The sequence below is a fragment of the Pongo abelii genome, chromosome 7, assembly GCF_028885655.2.
Source record: "Pongo abelii isolate AG06213 chromosome 7, NHGRI_mPonAbe1-v2.0_pri, whole genome shotgun sequence".
NCBI classification, from domain to species: Eukaryota; Metazoa; Chordata; class Mammalia; order Primates; family Hominidae; genus Pongo; species Pongo abelii.
In genome coordinates this window covers 67,352,627-67,375,061 of record NC_071992.2, presented here as the reverse complement: position 1 = coordinate 67,375,061, position 22,435 = coordinate 67,352,627, and the positions used below count along the sequence as shown (strand labels likewise).

General features: G+C 41.0%; 1 protein-coding gene across 10 annotated transcripts in view; it reads left to right on the top strand.

Moving 5' to 3' along the window:
- Window positions 1-9,763: 9,763 nt before the first annotated feature.
- Window positions 9,764-22,435, top strand: part of RB1CC1 (RB1 inducible coiled-coil 1) — a 91,950-nt gene continuing 79,278 nt past the window's right edge. For 3 of the 10 annotated variants that reach the window (XM_063726652.1, XM_009243800.4, XM_002819077.5), the window contains exon 1: window positions 9,801-10,182. The gene's annotated coding sequence lies outside the window, so the exon portion shown is untranslated. Of the gene's footprint in view, window positions 10,183-22,435 lie in introns of all 10 variants that reach the window. The other 7 variants (XM_054561611.2, XM_054561610.2, XM_009243799.4 and 4 more) reach the window with 4 other exon arrangements.

The following is a 22,435-nucleotide window of genomic DNA, read 5'->3' as shown; positions in this document are numbered from 1 at the left end:
TTCAAGGGAGGGGTGACATCTATTGACAGAAAGAAGATTGAGCAGGACTGTGAGGATTTTTAGAAATTTAGTCTTGTTTCTCAAAGTCATTCCTTGTATTAGAATTCCCCCTAGAACTTATTAAAAAATGAAGAGCCCTGAGCCCTGCCAGTGGTGAAGTGTATTTGACACTCAGAGTAGATAATTTTTTAACACCCATTCCTCTATAGTTTCAGTAACAATAGAACAACAATAATCATAATGGTTAGAAAAAAAATTGACAGCAAAATTTTTTTAACTGAAACTTTAATCAAGGCAGTCAAAAATTTAAAAGTTAAAAAAAAAAGCCACACAAATATTACAAAACCAAAAATAAAAAATCTATACTACTTGATAGTTTTGAGATCTGCCTAGGAGTTGACCCTTTGTTAAAAAGTCATTTTATGTAAACAATTGTCCAGCAACTAATAAGTGAATTTCAATAAGATAACATCTACAAGATATAATTTGTTTCTACGAAATCATATTGATGTTAGTGTTTTACTTCTTGATTTTTAATTTTAAATGAATAAACAATGAAACTGGATAAATTTCAATTTTAAAGATATTTAAGTTTTGTAAGGTATGTCACACATGAACTAAATTTTGTACTTAGTAAGTGGTTCCACAGAATGACAGAATGAGATGGTAAAATGAGATGGAGTCGAAAACCCACGACTACCTTAAATAGAAGGGACAGAATAGTGACTGTTGGAGAGAATTTGTGGATGCAAATAGGTTTGCAGATTTCAGGGCAGAAGAGGAAGTTCTTTTCTCATGGCTTCTATTTCCTCAGTGTTGTAGGAGGTGAGATTATTTACCAAAGAGAGAACTGGGAAGGGGTGGGAATTAGGGATTCAAGAATAGTGCAGACAATCTGATGGAGAGTAGGAAGAGTGAACTACTAGGGAAACAACACAGAAGGCTGAGGTAGAATTGGAACCCACGTTTCCAGACATTCAGTTCAGTGGTCCTTTTAATACATCATACTGAAAGGGAATGACTATTGGGAAAAGTATTTTGCATGAATAGATAGCAGGTAGGGTTGATTAAAACAAAGGGATCATTTGAGGAAGAAGGCAAAAAACCAAATGGTGTTATTAAAATAAATGGACTTCAGAGAATTGGGAAAAAAGCATTCATTTTATATAATAAACAACAGAGAACTCGTTTTAAGTTACAAAAGACAAATGGTACATTTTTCAAAAATATGTAGCCTGGAAAATGAAGAAAAATATACACATAGGAAAAATCACTTAGAATTTAATTTTGTACTTACTTAAAAAGCTTTCTTAGACTTCATTAGACACATTTTTATTATATTGCTCATACATAAAAATGAAAATACAAGCAAATTACATTGGTAAAGGTATTTCTAAGATTTCATCACTTTTGAAATATTACTTCCGACTCAGAGATTGTCTGGGTTTTTCCACAGAATTTATCCTTTGCAGCACTGAAAGCACTGGCAACAAGCATTTCCTTACAGCATCCATAAAAGAACTAAAGCTGTGGTGCTAGGTACCTAGCTGTCTTTGGGAATGTTGTACAACACATCTTATTCATCACTTCTCTCACCATTATAGTTAGGATCTTTTTCCAATCTGGTGTTTTTGATGTCTTATAGTAAGCACAGGAAATGGATGGCATTGGTTGAGAAGCTTGGAGGACCACTATCCATCCACTGTTAAATGGACCCAGATTTCAGAGATGTTAAAATACGAAACATAGTAAAATAGAGTAGCTTGCTAATTTGTTTTCCTTTGTCTTTAAATATTTTTTGGTTGGGCAGAGTGGCTCATGCCTGTAATCCCAACACTTTGGGAGGCTAAGGTGAAAGGACAGCCTGAACCCAGGAGACCAGCCTGGGCAACATGGTGAAACCCCGTCTCTACAAAAAACACAAAAATTAGCCAGGCGTGGTGGCGGGCATCTGTAGTTACAGCTATTAGGGATAGTGAGGTGGAAGGATTGCTTGAGCCTGGGAGGTTGAGGCTGCAACGAGCCGTGTGTGTGCCAATGCATTACAGCCTGGGTGAGAGAGTGAGACCCTATCTCAAAACAAACAAATACATAAATAAATACATATTTTTACAATTTTTTTAGAATAGGGTTTCACTTTGTTGCCCAGGATGGAGTACAGTGGTGTGGTCATGGTTCACTGTAGCCTCAAACTCCTTGGCTCAAGCAATCCTCCCACCTCAGCCTCCCAAGTAGGTGAGACTAGAGGAATGCACCACCATACCGAGCTATATTTTTACTTTTTTTTTTTTTGATTCTCACTCTGTCACCCAGGCTGGAGTACGGTGGTGTGATCTCGGCTCACTGCAAGCTCCACCTCCTAGGTTCACGCCATCCTCCTGCCTCAGCCTCCCGAGCACGCCCGGCTAACTTATTTTTGTACTTTTAGTAGAGACAGGGTTTCACCATGTTAGCCAGGATGGTCTCGATCTCCTGACCTTGTGATCCACCCGCCTTGGCCTCCCAAAGTGCTGGGATTACAGGCGTGAGCCACCACGCCTGGCCTATAGTTTTACTTTTATTTTATTTTTGTAGAGACAGGGTTTCGCTATGTTGTCCAGGCTGGTCTCAAGCTCCTGGCCTCAAGTGATTCTCCTACCTCAGCCTACCAGAGTGCTGAGATTACAGGTGTGAGCCACCATGCCAGGCCTGTCTTAAATATTCTTCTAAAATATAATATTAATGGCTGCATAGTATTTCATTATATAGATGTACCACACGTTTTCCTTGAATTCTGAGAAAGGGGTTGATTTTGTCCCTCTGGCAACATTACAAAATGTCCAGAGGTATTTTTGATTCTCATAACTGGGGTGCTACTGGCATCTAGTGGGCAGAAGCCAAGGAGGTTCAACATCCTAAAATGTACAGGACAGCCCCTTATAACAAAGAATTAACTGGCAGGTATGAGATTGAGAAACTCTGTAGTCTACTGCTAGACATTTTTTCTTTTTTTGTTTTTGAGACAGGGTCTCACCCTGTTGCCCAGGCTGGAATGCAGTGGTGCAATCTTAGCTCACTGCAACCTCTGCCTCCCAGGCTCAAGCAGTCTTCCCACCTCAGCTTCCCAAGTGGCTGGAACTACAGGCGTATGCCACCACATGCCTGGCTAATTTTTTTTTTTTTTTTTTTGTATTCTTGGTAGAGATGGGGTTTTGCCACATTGTCCAGGCAGGTCTAGAACTTCTGAACTCAGGGCTATCCGCCTGCCTTGGCCTCCCCAAGTGCTGGGATTACAGGTGTAAGCTGGGAGCCACCTTTCTCAGCCAACTTTTTTTTTTTTAACCCCTGCAGGACCGGCACCAAATTAAGGGGCAGCATAGGATATGCATAGGATATATAGGATATAGCCTGTACAATTGGATTACCTGGGTTCAAATCCTGGCCCTGACAGTTACTAATTTAAGAACACTAACTAGAAGGAAGTACGTCAAATTAGTAACTTAACCGCTCCATGCCTTATTTCCCCATCTGTAAAATCAAAGAAAATTTACAGAAACTGAATAGGGCTGTTAAGACAACTAAACAGGTTGATAAATGTAAAACCCATGTCTGGCATCTAAGATATACCCATAAGTGTTTCATGAGCTTCAGTTAGGTCATGCTTTTTAAAAAATACATTTATTGACCAGGCGCGGTGGCTCACGCCTGTAATCCCAGCACTTTGGGAGACCGAGGCGGGCAGATCACCTGAGGTCAGGAGCTCGAGACCAGCCTGACCAACATGGAGAAATCCCGTCTCTACTAAAAATACAAAATTAGCCAGGCGTGGTGGTGCATACCTGTAATCCCAGCTACTCGGGAGGCTGAGGCAGGAAAATCACTTGAACTCAGGAGGCAGAGGTTGCAGTGAGCTGAGATCGCGCCATTGCACTCCAGCCTGCGCAACAAGAGTGAAACTCCCATCTCAAAAAAATAAAAAAAAGAAACATTTATTTATAAACACTATTGAGGCACTGACAGAAATAGGAAGGCACTGACAGAAAAATCAGGAACAAAGAATCTCAAGGTTTGGGGCCTAAGTCATTGAATCTAATGTCTCTGAAACCATTGGATGGTAGTAAAATCAATGTAATGTATAAGACTAGCAAGAGGAAAAAAAAAGAATAGAAGGTACCAGAGTATATCACAAGCAGCAAGTACTTTTTCCTGTATATGTATACCAGGTCACAATGTGAAACTGTATTTCTTAATGTGGATCACAGTAAAAGTCAGAAAGTCACCACCTAAAGTCCAACTACCACTTGACATTTGAATCAGTTCTGTATCTGTGTCTACATGACTGATTAATTTCTGCCTTAAGGCATTTTATAAACAGTGCCAGCTCTATTTTTGGACATTTTGCTAGGCAGCTCTCCAAAATAATGAAAGACAAGAACTTAATAAAATATGATGCAAAAATATACCTCTTTCAATCTGAAAAATGACTACAAATGTTTTGTCTTAATCTATTGGTTTAAATCTTTCAGGAAATTAAGCATTCTAGAAGTGTTTTCTTGACTATGTTGCTGCAGCATTGGAAACAGTGTTGCTTATGAGCTCATCAAGTCATCATTAGCTTTGAAGATGGTCATTCCTAAGTTAGCCATCATCATTATTACCAGTAGTATGTGTGAGTACCCACAAACCAGCTGAGAAGGGCAGCTTTCAGGTCTGTAAGTAGTACTGAAAACATTAACTTAATCACCATAGTGCCAGCAGCCTCTAAATAGTACATAATCATATACACCAAATTAGTTATGGTTTTAAAAACAAAGTCCAAAACGTACATCTTTTTAACCCTTTTAAAAATGAACAATAATTGTGCCTCACACTTTGAATAAAGCCAAATTATGTGAATTGTGGTTGCTGGTTGTTTGAACATCGCCTAAAAGAAAATTAGGGTAATGACACTAAGTTGTTTGAGAAATATTTAATACATGTACTGAATGCCTCAGGCAGAGTTGACAAAATTAAGATGTTTACCATGCTCTTCCCAATAAACTGAATGTACTTTGGTAAAGAATTAATATCATATAAATTTGTTACTGCAATTATATTTATTTATTTATTTTTTTCTTTTTTTGAGACGGAGTTTCGCTCTTGTTGCCCAGGCTGGAATGCAATGGTGCGATCTCGGCTCACCGCGACCTCCACCTCCTGGGTTCAAGTGATTCTCCTGCCTCAGCCTACTGAGTATCTGGGATTACAGGCATGCGCCACTGGCTAATGTTGTATTTTTAGTAGAGACGGGATTTCTCCATGTTGGTCAGGCTGGTCTCGAACTCCTGACCTCAGGTGATCCACCTGCCTCAGCCTCCCAAAGTGTTGGGATTACAGGCATGAGGCATGAGCCACTGCATCCAGCCTGCAATTATTATTATTCTTCTTTTTTGAGATGGAGTCTCATTCTGTCTCCCAGGCTGGAGTGCAGTGGCATGATCTTGGCTCATGGCAACCTCCGTCCCCAGGTTCAATGGATCCTCGCACATTAGCCTCCTGAGTAGCTGGGACTACAGTTGGGCGCCACCATGCCTGGCTAATTTTTGTATTTTTAGTAGAGACGGGGTTTCACCATGTTGTCCAGGCTAGTCTCAAACTCCTGAGCTCAAGCAATCCATCCACCTCAGCTGGTATTACAGGCGTGAGCCACTGCACCGTGCCTTTGTTACTGCAATTGTTTTGAATGGTCCCCTTTACAAGCCTATGAGATATTTGATACAGGAATTTTCCGCAGTAACTTTCTAGTCAACCATCAATATAAATCTAAAAATTTGCAGAATTTATTACATACAGCAAATCTTGTATTAATTGCTGACTGCCAAGCTCTCCATAAAGTTCCAGGAATTTAAAAATTAATAATGCATAGTTCTTAATCTTAAGAGTTTCACAGACTAAGAGGGGAGAGAAAAATTTACAGTTGTGAGATACAGAGCGAAGCTAATAGAAGGGTGGAAACTCTAGAAGTTAGAAGCTGCCAACATCCAAGCTGTGTTTTAAGGCATGACTTTGAAAGGTGAACAAGTGGGGAAGAACATTCCTGGATGAGGAAACTCATATAGAGCACATATAAAGGGGAGAAAAGTGCTAGGAGATACAGCTGGAGAGATGGGTTAGTACCTTATCATGCAGAGACTTTCATGCTAGGTTAAGAAGTTTACCCATGCCCAGGGCTGGGCGCAGTGGCTCATGCCTGTAATCCTAGCACTTTGGGAGGCCAAGACGGGCGGATCACGAGGTCAGGAGATCGAGACCATCCTGCCTAACATGGTGAAACCCCGTCTCTACAAAAAATGCAAAAAATTAGCCGGGTGTGGTGGCAGGCGCCTGTAGTCCCAGCTACTTGGGAGGCTGAGGCAGATGAATGGTGTGAACCTGGGAGGTGGAGCTTGCAGTGAGCCAAGATCGCGCCACTGAACTCCGGCCTGGGTGACAGAGTGAGACTCCATCTCAAAAAAAAAAAAACATTTAAATCGTATCTAATATACAAAACAAAACCAATGAAAGTTGTTAGGCAGGGAAGAGATGTGATTAGACTGGTCTTGGATGGACTAAATAATGGAGACGGATAGGAGGTCAATTCAGGTATAAATTGAGGGCCTGAACAAGTTGTGGGGTACTGTCAAATGTTTGTTGAGTGCATACCATTGTATACCAGGTACAGTACATCTTTTAAAAAGGAGCTTATAGTCAGCAGGTTAGATGACACTGAAAGATACAATGTGAGAATCTAAAGAAATTACAAGCATGTGGCCAGGTGCTGTGGCTCACTCTTGTAAGCCCAGCACTTTGGGGGAGGCTGAAGCGGGTGGATCACTTCAGATCAGGAGTTCGAGACCAGCCTGGCCAACATGGCCATCTACTAAAAGTACGAAAAGTAGCCGGGAGTGGTGGCGAGTGCCTGTAATCCCAGTTACTAGGGAGGCTGAGACAAGAGAATCGTTTGAACCTGGGAGGTAGAGGCTGCAGTGAGCAGAGATGGTGTCACTGCACTCCAGCTTGGGCAACAGAGTGAGACTCTGTCTCAAAACAAACAAAGAAACAAACAAGCATGGTAGGGAATGACTCCCAGAGTAGGTGATATTGAAGTTGAGAACTGAAGGAAAAATAGGATTTTAAAGATCTGAACTGACTTGAAGTACTTAGGGTATTTATTGTACATCTATATAATCCCTCCATACTCCTAAAGAAAACCGTTTTCTTTTGCCCTCACTGTAAATCTACTGAAGCATCTAAAATAGTTATTCAATTTAAAAAAACAATAATGTGATGAGGCCAGAATTAGGTTTCTCTCTTCTGTTCTCTCCCATGGCACATTACCTTTGCATCATTCGCACACTATTATAATTACTTGAAAATTTGGAAGAGGTCCAAAGAATGGACAGATATTTAGGAGCACCAGGAAGGAGACAGCACAAAAGGGAAGGAGGAGTATAAAAGTTAAATAATTTAAAATGGCAAATGCTTTAGAAAGTTCAAGTAAAATCTCAGTACTGTAATTTACTGTAATTTGGAGGTCCTTGTTAATGATGTTTGCAAGTTAAGTAAGAAATGCACAGTAGGCCAAAAATGAGATTGGACTGAGGACTTCCTATCAGAAAGCTTGGTTGAGAAGTGATGCTACAGAATTTTGTTCTTTTTTTTGTTTTATTAAGGAAGGGAGAATAGAGGGTGTCTAATAGGCAACAAAAGTAACTTTTCAAGACCTACTACCATGGATACATGTATTAGTAACTTATAAACAGTATTTCCTCTAGATATTTGCATATATATAATAGAATTAATGTTAGTACATTTTCACTTATCCCTAGGAAAGAATTACTGATGCATACAAACTCTTAACATTTACACTGGAGGTGTATAAGGTATGAACCAGTCGTTTCTGGTAATTTATTGCAACCTGTGATTAGGTTAGGACTGAATTAATTCATTTTCCAAAGAAAAAAGTCAGACAGCATTTATAATTTACCAGATTATCACTGGCATAGTTCAGCAATTTTTTTTTTATTTTTGAGACAGGGAAACACTCTGTTGCCCAGGCTAGGAGTGCAGTGGTGCCATGATGGTTCACTGCAGCCTCGACCTCCTGGGCTCAACTGATTCTCTCACCTCAGCCTTCTGAGTAACTGGGACTACAGGTGCGCACCACCACGCCCAGCTAATTTTTGTATTTTTTGTAGAGAAGGGGTTTCACTACGTTGCCCAGGCTGGTCTCGAACTCCTGGGCTCAAGCAATCCTCCTGCCTTGGCCTCCCATAAGTGCTGGGATTACAGGTGTGAGCCACTGCATTGAGCTCCAGCAAGATTTTTACATTCTAAATTGGGTTATATTTGTAATAATGAATGTCACTAATAAGAGGAAGTGCAAGTACCAATATGTTCTTTACAGGCCTCATACTGCTGTTTTTCTTTTCTTTCTTTTTCTTTTCATTCCTGGTCATACTGCCGTTTTTCTTAGCCAATTTTCTGGCCAAACTCCTCCTCACCACTTATTTTCTGTGTGCTGATGACTATGCTTTACTACTAAATTCGGCTCTTTTGTCTTGCCAGTTCACACCTTCCCTTAAGGCATAATAACCATTTACTGCTTAATTTTCGCTTTTCTCCTCTAACTTGCTGGATGGTGTAATAAAATTCCAGCTTAACCAGTAAGTAAAATGGCTTGCCAATGATGATAAAGACCAAATTTGTTTGGGATATGTAGCAGCACAAATTTAAAAGTAAATAAATAAAACAAGCCCATCTCAATCCTAACTTTACGATACTGGTCAGTGTAACTGAAAACTGAAATTGTTCATGCTAACCAACGTTTTTCAGTTTCCACCTAATATTTTGTTCAGTTTGGTGCCCTCTTGTGCCTCTTATTTTTACAAACACAACTCAGAAGTCCTGATGACTTTAGAGAAGGCACCTCCAAGTTTTTACTCATACCAGATATTCCTGGATATAACAGAAATTTGAAAACTATTATGTAATTATTCTACGTGTAACATCTGCTCATCAGATTTTAATATTCAAGCCTTGTGGCTTCAAGTCATTGCCTGTGACTGATCATCTTCACAAATGCAAGAGTCCCCTGAAACTGTCTCCCAACCATTAGGGTGCTCATGCTAACCCCTAACCCACTAGACCCACTACAAGATTCAGTATTTGTAAAGCTGAAAACGTGGTTGTGGCGTTTACATTTTCATTCCGATCGGCCTAGCCTTCCCTCTCTTCTCTCTTGGATGTTTTCTTGCCTTACCTGGTCTGAGAAATTGTGCCGCCCCACCCTTGCAGAGTTAACAGGGGGACGCTTGCTAGCTGCATGCAGTCCCGGCGGTCCGGATATGCGGAGAGGTGGCGGCAGGGACGCCTGGGCCAGGCGCTGGTACGTTGTCCTGTTACAGACCTTGGCCTAGTCCGCAGGTTGCCCCTGGAGAGGCGACGGGGACACCAGACCCTCGATTGGCTCCGCTCCTCCGCGACAGGCTGAGGGGGACAAGCTCTCTTTCGCCTGGGGACAATCCAATGTTTGGTGGGTCGACCTTAGTCAGGGCCTACTCGCTGTCGCAAAGAAGGTCAAACTCACCTTGGGAAAGTACGCACCGGGACGGCAGCTAGCACCATAACAGGCGGCCCCAGCGGAGTCTCCTAGGGTCAGGCCAGGACAGCCAACCTTCCCGGCTGGCCGAGAGCCGGAGGCGGGGCCGCCCCCTTCCCGGCAGGCTGCCGACTTCCGGACCTGCGTAGACGCCTCTCTGCGCCTCCAGGCGCGCCCCGCCCCCGGCAGGCCGTTTCCCGGCATGCGCCGCGGAGGAAGAGACTGAGTCGACAATAACAAACCAAGCCGCGGCGGTGTCCGCGGCCCTGCCGAGCCCTCGGCGTTGCCTCAGGGTCCCCCAGTCGCCTGGGCCCCTCGGCTCTGACAGGCCGCGGCCTTCTGTCCCCCGGCCCCAGACCCAGAGCCGAGGGGCCTGCTCGCGTCCTTCTCCGCCCGGACCCCTCCCTGCCTCCTAGAGTTAGGGGCCGCGGCGGGCGGGCGCCCGGGACGCCGGCCGTTGTGTCGGCTTAGCGGTGCCGAATGGGCGGTTGGTAACCGCCGCCGAGGACTAGGCGGCGGCGGAAGATGGTGCCGGGGGTCGCTGGCTCTGCTGCTGCCGCCGGCGAAGGAGGAGGCGCTGCCGGGTAAGTGTCGCCGCCGCCCGCGTCCCCTTCCCCCATCTGGCACAGCGGTCGCGCGGCGGGCCCTGGCACGGTGGGCCGGGGTCGCGGGGTCCAGGGTTCCGGTCGGCCTCAGCCCGGCCCACGCGCAGGTGTGTGCATCGGCGGGCCCCGGCGCCTCCCGTCCCGGCGCCTCCCGTCCCGGCAGGTGTTGCCCACTGGCCGCTTTCCCGGCGCGACAGCCCCTGTGGAGACAAAAGCGGTTCGAGTCGATGCTCCACCAGGCTGCCGGAGGTGTGGGTCGGACTCTTGCTGCGGGGCTGCCTGCGGCTTCCTCGGCCGGAGCCTTGGGATCCTTCCCTCTGCGCTGCCGCTTAGCACCCGGCCTAGTTGCGGGAGTGGCCGAGGGCGAGGGACGTCCGAATCCCCCGAGACGCATCTTGACTTGTGCTCATCGCTGCCAGGGATCAGCCCTTAATTCTGTGTTGGACTCGAGAAACGGGAGAGTGGAGTTTGGCAGAGGCCGAACGAAGCTCACCGAATGGGAGGAACGGAGAGATGATGTCTTTGTCCCGACCCCAGAGTGTGAGGATCGGTATAAAGTTACTCCTAGGAATGACTCAGCCTGCGCCCGCCCCACGGATAGATTTGGGATGGGTGTGCACGCGGATTTCACAGCTTCCTTGGTAGAAGCAAAAATACATTAACCAACAGTAGAAATGGCAGCTTCTGAATGGAATATCTTTATAGTTTCTTCCACCGCCTGGTGGATGTGCTGTGTTTACTGTTTATGGTTTCGTAATCTAGTCGTTTCCATCATGACTCTTTAAAGTGTGGTCATACCTTGAAGTAGTGTAGACTTGGCTGCCAAGGAAGACTCATGTGCTCACTGTTGATAAAGAGTCACGTTACTACGAGACATTCAGCCAGATGGGAATGTTCTCAAGTCTGCTGCAAACATTTAAAGTGTACCTATTTGCTAACCATTTTATTGTGTAGTTTCTTAAGTTTTTGTGTTTTGGGGAAGCTTGTATGATTTATACATAAGTTTGGACAGTTAGCAATTTAGGAAGAGACTTAAGTAGACTTAATTGTGTGTTTAATCAAGAATGTTATTACATTGTGATAGACGAGAAAAAGAGGGTCCTTCCACTTCTGATCAGATAAAACTGTGAGAAACCAAGGAACTACTGAGGGAGGTGGCTGATTTTATTTTTTGGATTATTAGATTTATAAGCAGACCATTGCTAGGAATGTGAAAATATGTTCGCCTTTTATATTTGTTGTAACAGAATATGGCCCTAATGAAGATATTTTCTCAATAACATTCCTGTCATGTCTTTTAGTGTTTGTGATTGTGTTCAAAACCTCGATAAAGTTTTATGTCAGGGATGCTTTAGGCACATAATGCTTATGTTGAGAAACCTCTGTTGATGGAAAGTGGATATTGACGCAGTTCATGTTTTTAAAGTAATTTTATTTAGTCTATTTTGAACTTTTTATGGTAATCAAGATATGCTTATTTATGTACCTAATCTTTTATATGTTTGTTATTGGACGACGGGGAAGACAATGAAGCGGTACTTTTGTCCCTGAGTTTTTTTTTTTTTTTTTTTTTGGCTCTTGCTGCCAAACACAAGATCAGGATGCATGGCAGATTTACTTTTAGCAAATCAAGTTCATAAAGGCAGAGGACACAAGACTTTTGTTTTCGAAATTTTGAACCTAAATTTTGATTATGTTAGCCTGAGAAAAGTTTTTAGACTCTATTTAAGATTAACTTAAAATTTTAAATCATACATTCAGCAAATATTTGAGCACCTACATGCTTTACTTTGCAGATGTGTATGTCTTCTGAATATCTTTTTAAAAGAATGGCTGATAAAATTTTTTCATTCAGGTAATGATATTTTCTAACTCCAGTTACACTTTTCTTTTGTAGTAATACTGGCCTAAGACACTTTGGTGAAAATCTAGCAGTCCCTTTCAACACACTTTCACGATTCTTTTATTATCTTTTTACCACTGTGAGGTTTTTGAATTAGTTACATGAGGAACATAAAAATGTTTAAGTAATTGTTCTTGAGTAGAGACGGGGTTTTACCATGTTGGCCAGGCTGGTCTTGAACGCCTGACCTCAGGTGATCTGCCTGCCTCGGACTCCCAAAGCCCGGCCACTGATTGCCTTTTGAATAAAGGCCCAAGAGAAGTAAAGGGTCTAAGTGTGTGACTCTCGAAAGGAATTTTTGGTGGAAGAAACAGTAAATGGAAAGGCTCTGATATACATGGCATATACCAAGAAAAATGAAGTTACTGAAGCTGGACTAGTATGAGAGAGGGGTTAGTAATGGTAGATTGTGGGGCTCTACATATCCAGGTTTGGAAGTCATAGTAAGGAAACTAATGTGCTCTAACTCACAAAGGTCTACAGATGAATTCAAGTAAACCCGGCATGGCTGGAAAGTAGTTGAAGCCAAATTCACTTCATTTATTCCTGAAGTGCTAATTGAACCCCTGCAGCATACTCTTTTAGCTTCAGCAATGCAACAGTGAACAAGAAAGACATATATGTCTATGTATATATATTTATTTATAGGAAATGGGCAACCACTGGAAATTTTCATGGAGGTAAATGACAAATGCAGATTACTTTGAGGATGTAGAATAGATAAAAGGCTAGCCAAGCCGATTGTGTAGTGCTAGGTTATGAGTTTTTGCTTAACTCACACAGACAAAAGGATGTAAAGATTACTTGTCTCTGATTCTTTATTTATTATAGACCAAATCAACTTAATTTGACTGTAAACTGTAGCCCCATCGTTTAGGGTCCTGAGAGGATGGCATTTCTTTCCATCCCTTTGTAAAGTTCCAGTTCTGTTGGATTACTTTCTGTAAGTGCAGTACTTGAATGCCTCCAAGTACCCTCTTTCCTTGGCTAATTTGTTTCTGCTTTCATAGCTGTTTAGTGAGTGCTTTGAGGATTGTGGAATAACAATCCTCACCCATTTTTTTTTCATCCATGATTTTTTTCCACCCGTCAGTTTGCTCTTTTGAATTCTCGTATTTTATTGGCTTGTAATTGTGCTAGGAGATGAAAATAATTGTGATCCATTTCCTTTTTTTGTCACTGATTTGAGACTGTCCACTCATTTTTTCCTTCACATTCCACACATTATACTTGTTTAGTAACTGTCCAGCATACCTGTTGAAATATTAATTCAATACCATATTATTAATATTACCGTAATATAACAGCTTTTAGTAATTGTTTTACTGCAAATGCCAGATTTGGGCAGGCTGGTTTAATAATTTGGTTGTATGTTTACAGATAATCTTGGTTTAATAGAATGCAGCTAATTCTGTATTTTCTTTTTTTTCCCCATCTTCCCTGTCTTATATAATTCTACATTTGCTATATAGATAATTTTGGTTTTACTCTTAGTTTCCATTATAAAATAAAACGCAACTAGAAAATTTTCACTAAAATCATGCATTTTATGTAGTTTTTATAAACGATAGGGACACCGAAATGTGTAATGCATTTATATATACTGATATAGAAAGATTTCTGTTATTTTATGCAGTTCAAGCAAAGTCCATAGTAGTATGTAGGGTGTTACCTCATTTTTATAAAACCATATTGCCTGAATATACACATATTTCCTGTACACCTAGGGAAAAAACCTGAAGGGTGTACTCCAAAGTATTTTTCATTTTTGTTTTAAAAGTATTCCTGTTCTGCTATTTTTACCTCGTTTGCTGTCTTTGGGCACTACCTTTCTAAATGCTCGCTTCATTCTTTTGGTGAAGTTGCTTGTCTAGTTTGTAGACAAGGCGTATATTTAGGAAGTCTGAACTTTTATGAAAAAGGTTTTCTTTCAGGGAAATGTGAGGAAAATGCCTGACCTACTCATCTTTCATTCTTTTTCTTGGCAGAGAAGGGGTAGGATCAGATTAGAATACATCTGATTTGGGGAGACTAATGCCCAGTTTTCAGTCCCTGGGCAACCTAGCCACTCCATTTGTGGTAGACATTATCTCCATTGATGCAGTAGCCCGTGACCCCTCAATGAGGGAGAATTGCTAATAATTGCAGTTTACAGAACTAGAGAGCAGGCAAAATTATTTCCAATCATCTTTTCTCTCTGAAGCTTTTAGTCCACTTTAGGGTTATCTAAGTCTCATGTGTTCTATTCAGCTGGAAAGCATCTTGAAGGTATTTGTATTCCAGGCACCTAGCAGTGTCTGGCTTATGTTTAGATGCCCCCAAAATAGTGGATGAATAATGAATGTGTCCAGTTTTGAAGGTCAGAGATTGTCATTGGGGTGTCCCCCTTTCACCTTACATATAAGGAAGCGAATTCTGTTTTGTTTGTTGGTTTGTTTTTGTTTTTTTAGGCAGAGTCTTACTTTGTTGCCCAGGCAGGAGTGCAATGGTGTGATCTAGGCTCACTATAACCACTGCCTCCTGGGCTTAGATGATCCTCCCACCTCAGCCTCCCAGTAGGTGGGATTACAGGCATGCACTACCACTGCCAACTGATTCTTGTATTCTTAGTAGACGGGTTTCACCATGTTGCCCAGGCTGGTCTTGAACTCCTGGCCTGAAGTGAGCCACCCACCTCGGCCTCCCAAAGTGCTGGGATTACAGGCATGAGCCACTGTGTCTGGCCTGATTCTAAGTTTTGACTGTATTAGAATAGTTGACAATAAGGCTGGGATAATTGACTTCATCATCGTGGTGGTAATCTCTCAAGAGAAAATTGTAAATCTCCAGTTGATAAGTTGGATAAATTTTAATGAGTATGTGAGATACTTTCTGGTTCTTTTCCTCAAATATGGGTATATATGGATTCAGTTGTTATTCCTGTACATCTGGAAACAAATGCAGTGGGATCAATATATTTTTATTTTTATTTATTTTTTTGAGATGGAGTTTCACTCTTGTTGCCCAGGCTGGAGTGCAATGGCACGATCTCAGCTGACCGCAACCTCTGACTCCCGGGTTCAAGCGAGTCTCCTGCCTCAGCCTCCTGAGTAGCTGAGATTACAGGCATGTGCTACCACACTCAGATAATTTTGTGTTTTTAGTAGAAATGGGGTTTCTCCATGTTGGTCAGGCTGGTCTCGAACTCCCGACCTCAGGTGATCTGCCCACCTCTGCCTCCCAAAGTGCTGGGTGGCATATAAAGTGGACTAAAAGCTTCAGAGAGAAAAGATGATTGGAAATAATTTTGCCTGATCCCTAGTTCTGTAAACTGCAATTATTAGCAATTCTCCTTCATTGAGGGGTCACGGGCTACTGCATCAATGGAGTTAATGTCCACCACCCTGTCGGATCAATATTTTTTAAAATACAGCTCTCTTCTCCCCTTCATTTATAGTTGACTGTATCCCAGGAGGATTTAGGAGGAACAGATGTCCTCATAATGAGAGAGAGGTTTTCTCCCACCAGATAAGAGAATTTCTGCTACCTTATATTAACTACTTAAGAGTTCTGTAAATTCAGAGAAAGGAGAAAGAATACTGTAGGCCACCTGTGGTAAGGGAAGACTTCCCAGAAGTGGTAATAGGACAATACTTGGACTTTTGTTTGTTTGTTTTTGAGACGGAGTCTCGCTCTGTTGCCCAGGCTGGAGTGCAGTGGTGCGATCTCAACTCACTGCAAGCGCCGTCTCCTGTGTTCACGCCATTCTCCCACCTCAGCCTCCCGAGTAGCTGGGACTACAGGCACCCGCCACCATGCCCGGCTAATTTTTTTTGTATTTTTAGTAGAGACGGGGTTTCACTGTGTTAGCCAGGATGGTCTCGATCTCCTTACCTCGGTGATCCACCCGCCTCAGCCTCCAAGTGCTGGGATTACAGGCGTGAGCCACCGCACCCGGCAATACTTTGACTTTTAAAGATGAGTAAAATTCAGATAAGCAAAGATGGGGGTATTTTACCTGGCAGGAGTATGTAAAGTGAGGGTATAGGTTTGTCATGTAAGGGAGTAGTTGATGATGCTACTACAAAAATAAACTGGGGTTAATTATGAAGTTCTTGAGTGCTGGAGTTTAATTAAAGTCATAATTGCCACCATTTTTAAAGCTTTTAGTATATTCCTAGCACCGTAAAGGACTCTGAAATACATTATTGCTATCCTTCTCATCTCTGTGAAAGGTATCGTTGCAATTTATAGATTGTCAACTGATATGTAGAGGTTACCTCAGCCTCAGTGAGGTAGATGGTATTCAAATACAAGTAAATTTTAAGTCTGTCATTTTTATGTTAACCTCACCTATATCAAGTTGGCAAATTCACATGCTAAGAGAGGTGGGCAGATAGTACAATTAAGTGAAACTGTCTGAGTACTGAACCAGAGGTGACAAGGAGAGTGTAGCTGTAAAGAAACTACAGATTTGTGCCCTGCTGTAGGCAACAGTAAAGTGCTAGGGAAGATATTTGAGGGAAGCAGCCTGACTACCTTGGTTGTAACTGGTAGGGAGTATTTAGGAAGGGTTGAAGCCGGATAGAGATTTAAAGACAGAAGAGGCTGCAGTTTCCTAAGTAAGGGTTATGTCATTGGAAAATGAAGGGTTGGATTAGAAAGGAAAAAATGGGTAGGACTTGGACAGAAATAACTGAAGCCTGGTCCATTGTCACTTTGGAAAGTTTGTAAAAAAAAAAAAAGAAAAATAACTGAAGTTTGGGGCAGTAGTAGAATGATAGTTTATTGACAATGAATAAATTAGGGAATAGATTTAAAGGAAAAGCACCAAATTTAAATTTAGACATGTTGAGTTTGAGGTAACAGTAGGATTTCCAGTTGGAAATATGAAGCATCAGTTACTGCTAGCTCTGAACTCAGAACAGAGATCTGGATTAGTTAATAACAGTAATTGATGTTTGTATTTCACTTTATGGTTTGCATAACTTCCACGTATGTATAGATTATTCGTTAGAACCTGACCACAACCCTGTGAGACAGGTACTTTTTCCTTTTTGTAATCAAATGAAAAAACTTGTTAGGTGAAGTCAGTTCAGGTCACATTGGGCCAGGACTTGAATATACTTCTTTTGATTCCAGATCTCATGTTCTTTTCACAGTTCTGTTCTCCCTCTTATGTTTACATAAAGATAACAATTGGGGCGTGGTGACTCATGCCTGTATTCCCAGAACTTTGGGAGGCCAAGGCAGACAGATCACTTGGGGTCAGGAGTTTGAGACCAGCCTGGCCAGCATGGCGAAACCCTGTCTCTACTAAAAATACAAAAAAAATTAGCTGGGTGTGGTGGTGGGTGCCTATAATCCCAGCTACTCTGGAGGCTGAGGAGAGAGAATCTCTCTTTTTTTTTTTTTTTTTTTTTTGAGACGGAGTCTCGCTCTGTAGCCCAGGCTGGAGTGCAGTGGCGTGATCTCGGCTCACTGCAAGCTCCACCTCCTGGGTTCACGCCATTCTCCTGCCTCAGCCTCCTGAGTAGCTGGGACTACAGGCGCCTGCCACCACGCCCGGCTAATTTTTTGTATTTTTAGTAGAGACGGGGTTTCACTGTGTTAGCCAGGATGGTCTCGATCTCCTGACCTCGTGATCTGCCCACCTCGGCCCCTCAAAGGAGAATCTCTTGAACCTGGGAGGCGGAGGCTACAACGAGCTGAAGGCTGCAGTGAGCAGAGATCGCGCCACTGCACCCAGCCCCTAGGTGACTGAGTGAAAGTCCATCTCAAAAAAAAAAAAAAAAAAAAAAGATAACAGTTGGAAGACTAAACATGAATGACCATTTAGGGAAGGCTATATTTAGAATGGGAGTCCCCTAGGACCTCAGATTGGGACTGAAATAGGGAAAGCAGATGGGAATCTTTGTCTTGCTTTCTTGGTGGGACTAACTCTTTTGGTGCAACAAATTCAGGCTCTTTATTTCTTTGTAATGTATAGGGTGTCACCTTTTTTTTTTTTTTTTTTAAGGATATAAGTGTTTTTCCCCTCTAATTATAAATGTGATTTTTAAAAGAACTGGGAGAAAGTAAAAGTCTGGCATCCAGAGATAGCCAGTGTTAAAAAGATTGCTATTAAATTGATCCAGACTTTTTAAGTGCTTGCATATACATATGTCCTACTGCATTCGTTGTAAAAATAAAATCCACAAACAGAATCACATAATATATACTGTAAATTGCTTTTCTTACTGATCAATATGTATAGATCAAAACATTTTTAAATGTCTAAAATTTGATACCTTATAGGGTTGTGTCATAATTTATTATTTTTTTAGAGAGAGGATCTTGCTGGGTCACCAGGCTGGAGTGCAGTGATGCCATCATTGCTCACTGTAGCCTCTAGCTCCCAGGCTCAAGCAAGCCATATCCTCCTGCCTCAACCTTCTGAGTAGCTAGGACTATAGGCATAATTTATTTATCCAACCTCCATTGATCATTTTAAAAAGTAATGGTATAATGAAAATCATTGCATATATATACCTTTGTACACTTGTTTCATTCTTTGCTCCCAGAAGTAGAATTGCTGGTTTGTACATTTTAAATTTTGATACATAGTGCCAGATTAAATTCCCTTAAAAGTTGTACCAGTTTATATTTTTGTCAGAAATGTGCCAGTGGACCCACTGTTAATCTTGTCAACACTTAGCACTCATTTTAATCATCAGTAGTAATCTGAAGGGTAAAAAGTGGTACCTTGTTGATGTTTTAGTTCTCATTAGTGAATATGTACCTCCAGATAGTTTATTTTTCTTCATGCTATGGATAGCCATTTGTCATAATACCATTGCATGAAAAGTTGATCCTTTCTCCCCAATTTGAAATCCCACTATTACTGTATAGATATACATGTGCATGTATGCATGTATAAAGATCAATTTGGATCTGTTCAGTTTCATGCATTATGTTTATTAATGTACCATGATTCCTACTAACTTGTTAACTACCGTGTGAGTTATGAGTATATTTGACATGTTTTGATAATTGTTCTCTCCTACGAAGTCTCAATATATATGGTAGGCAGTTTATAGTAATTCTTAGTGGGCAGAAACTAAAGACTGTTTAAGCAGAGGGTCAAATAATTTAAGAAAATCTTGTGTCAATTGTTGAGTTACTAACTGTTACTTTTAATTTAGAATTGGCTTGTGTTAACTTGTGTAGTATTAAATATGGTTTCATTTTATAAAAGTTAAGAAGGACTTTATATAAAATGAGCATCAAGTCAAATTTTACGAAATCATGACTATTTGGTGAAAAGTAATAGTTATGTACTAGGCTTATTTATTATAAGGCTTATAAAGTTACTTTATAATTCCTTGAATAGCAGTTGATTTCTATGTTTGTACCTTACTTCAATTACATGCAATAACTTTAGTTCTAGATCATAGAGATTCAACCCACTTACAGGATTTAATGGACTTTACGTAAATTAGGGGGACATGTACATAATAAGCATTCCCAAAGTTGCAAGTTAATAAAAGAATTAGCTCCTTTTAATGATTGTTTTCTTAAAAGAAATCATTGGTTTATTAAGTTTATCCTCTTAAGTTTTAGTAACGTGATCAGTGAGGGTAAACTGTCAGTTTCTAGTTGGAACTTGATTTTACATATACTTTTGTGTTGGTTTTTTTTTTTTTTTTTTAATGTCACCTTTGTGTGAATTCTTGTCCGTTCTTTCTCAGTCTAACTTTTGCATACCTCTCTTCATATTAGTATTATTGGACTTTTTGGAAGGCAGGTAATGTGCTTTTTATTACTCTTCAGCACTAGCACACAATAAGTTTCTTAAAATTAGTATTTGTTCAGTGTGTTAGACTCATGTTTAATGTATGATTTCACTATTTATAGACGATCAGAAGAATAATCTAGTGTACCCCTTTATGTTTTAAGATGAGGAAACTGAGATTCAGAGAAATTGGATAACTCCTCAAATCACAGGAGTAAAGATGTGAAGCTAGGACTAAAAACCAGGTCTCTTATTTCTTTCCAAGTATGTTTTATTTCAGGGTGACCAAATATGTACTTGGTTACTAATGTCTCTTTTTGCTGAATGTTTTTTTAACAATTGTGGCATACAAAGGAGAGAATTCAGTTTCATGGGATCATGTTATTTTGATAGCATATAGGAGTATGTAACATAAAGTATACAGTCTTGTGAATAAATAGCGACAGTGTTCCTGTGGATTCTCTTTGAGCAACTTTCTGATTTCACAGTTTTGGTTGTCATAGTCCTTATCCATGGTTTTAACCTCAAACATTTATTGACTGTTTACTGTCTCTAGGTAGTATGTTAGGTATTCAGGTATAATATGTCATGACCAAAACTTTTTTTAGCCATTTGCAATACAGCTTGGGCGATGTAAGTTATTTGGCAAGTGGCAAAAAAGTGTAGCAGGGCATTTATTTATGTTCTGAATACCAACACTTACTTGAATAGTTGGAATTTGAAGTGTGGGCTGTCAGTACTTCAGGAACAAGACCACTGACAGCCAGTACATTGAGGAAGACTTTACGACAGAATATTTGTGAATTCTTGGTTACATAATGGAAGCTGTGGAATGACATGAGTAGAGGCATGAAAATCCATGTATCCATGCACCTCATTTCAGGAGATCAGCCTAAATGGTATGGAGCTTCATGTAGGGACCCAAATAAAGGAAATAGTGGAGTGTCAGTCTAAGGAATTTATACTTGAGTAGAAGTTATGAAGCATTTTTAGTTTGGGGAGAAGTAAACATTAAAAGAATCTAAGATTATGTAGTTGGTGGTGTTATCTGAGATGGAATCCGCAGGTAGTAGGTGCTCAGATAGGTAATTGTTAGAGCCAGATATGCAGTAGGAAGATTTGAATTAGATAGCTTAATGGGAATAAAGTGGAAGAGAGGATACACATACTTAGTAACTTTATGTGGAACCAAGGAGTGCTTATTCATATATGATGTTAAAACATATTAAACCAAGTTGATTACTTTTCTTTCTTTTTTTTTTAATATAAGATACTGGGAACACATTGGCTGATAAAGAAACTGGTGAAAATTAGCTACCTGCATGTGATCTCTCTCTGTTACTAAGTTACTATTTGGATTCTGCTTTGTCATTTGCTTAGAGTACTCTACTAGAACCCCAAGAGTACATTTGCTTATGAAACCCTGTTTATTCAACAGATGCTTTTGAGTGCTTTGTGTTATGTCACAGAGTTACTTCCTGTCCCTAGAGAACATTTTGGGAATATTTACTGTGATTTCTTTTTTTTTTTTTCTGCAACAGCCATATGAGGTAGGTATGATAAATATCCCCATTTACAGATTAGAGAATGGAAATTTAGACAGACGTGTATTGATGAAGAAAGCTGTTTTATTGTTTTATCTACATTTTTTTCTTCTTCTTTTCTTTTTTTTTTTTTGAGATGGAGTCTCACTCTGCCAACCAGCTGGAATGCAGTGGCATGATCTCGGCTCACTGCAGCCTCCACCTTCCGGGTTCAAGTGATCCTCCTGCCTCAACCTCCTGAGTAGCTGGGATTACAGGCGACAGCCACCACGCCCAGCTAATTTTTGTATTTTCAGTAGAGATGGGGTTTCACCACGTTGGCCAGGCAGTCTCGAACTCTGGACCTCAAGTGATCCACTTGCCTCGGCCTCCCAAAGTGCTGGAATTACAGGCATGAGCCACTGTGCCTGGCCTGTTTTATCTACATTTCTTTCCCTGATAATAAAGCCATGCAGCTCATGGATCTTCTGGAGAAGATTCATTCAGTAGAATTTTATAACTTTGACTTAGGTTACACAAAATTGGTCTATATAGGTCATGTGATATTTCTTTTAATAAGAGAATTTAAAACATTAGCATGAATAGGTATATTTTATTCATCCTGGTACCCATACAGAGTATTTAACTAATTTTATAAACCATATATTTCAATTAAAATCTGACCAGCTTTATTACATGACCACATAAAGATTAATAATCCAGGGTTGAAATAACAGCTCAAGATAGAAATAGATTTTTTTGTCTCTGCAAGGTGGCTCACGCCTGTAATCCTAGCACTTTGGGAGGCCGAGGTGGGTGGATCACCTAAGGTCAAGAGTTCGAGACCAGCCTGGCCAACATTGTGAAATTCCATCTCTACTAAAAATACAAAATTGAGCTGGGTGTGGTGGCAGGTGCCTGTAATCCCAGCTACTTGGGAGGCTGAGGCAGGGAGAATTGCTTGAACACGGGAGGCGGAGGTTGCAGTGAGCTGAGATTGTGCCACTGCACTCCAGCCCGGGCGACAGAGTGAGACTCCATCTCAAAAGAAAA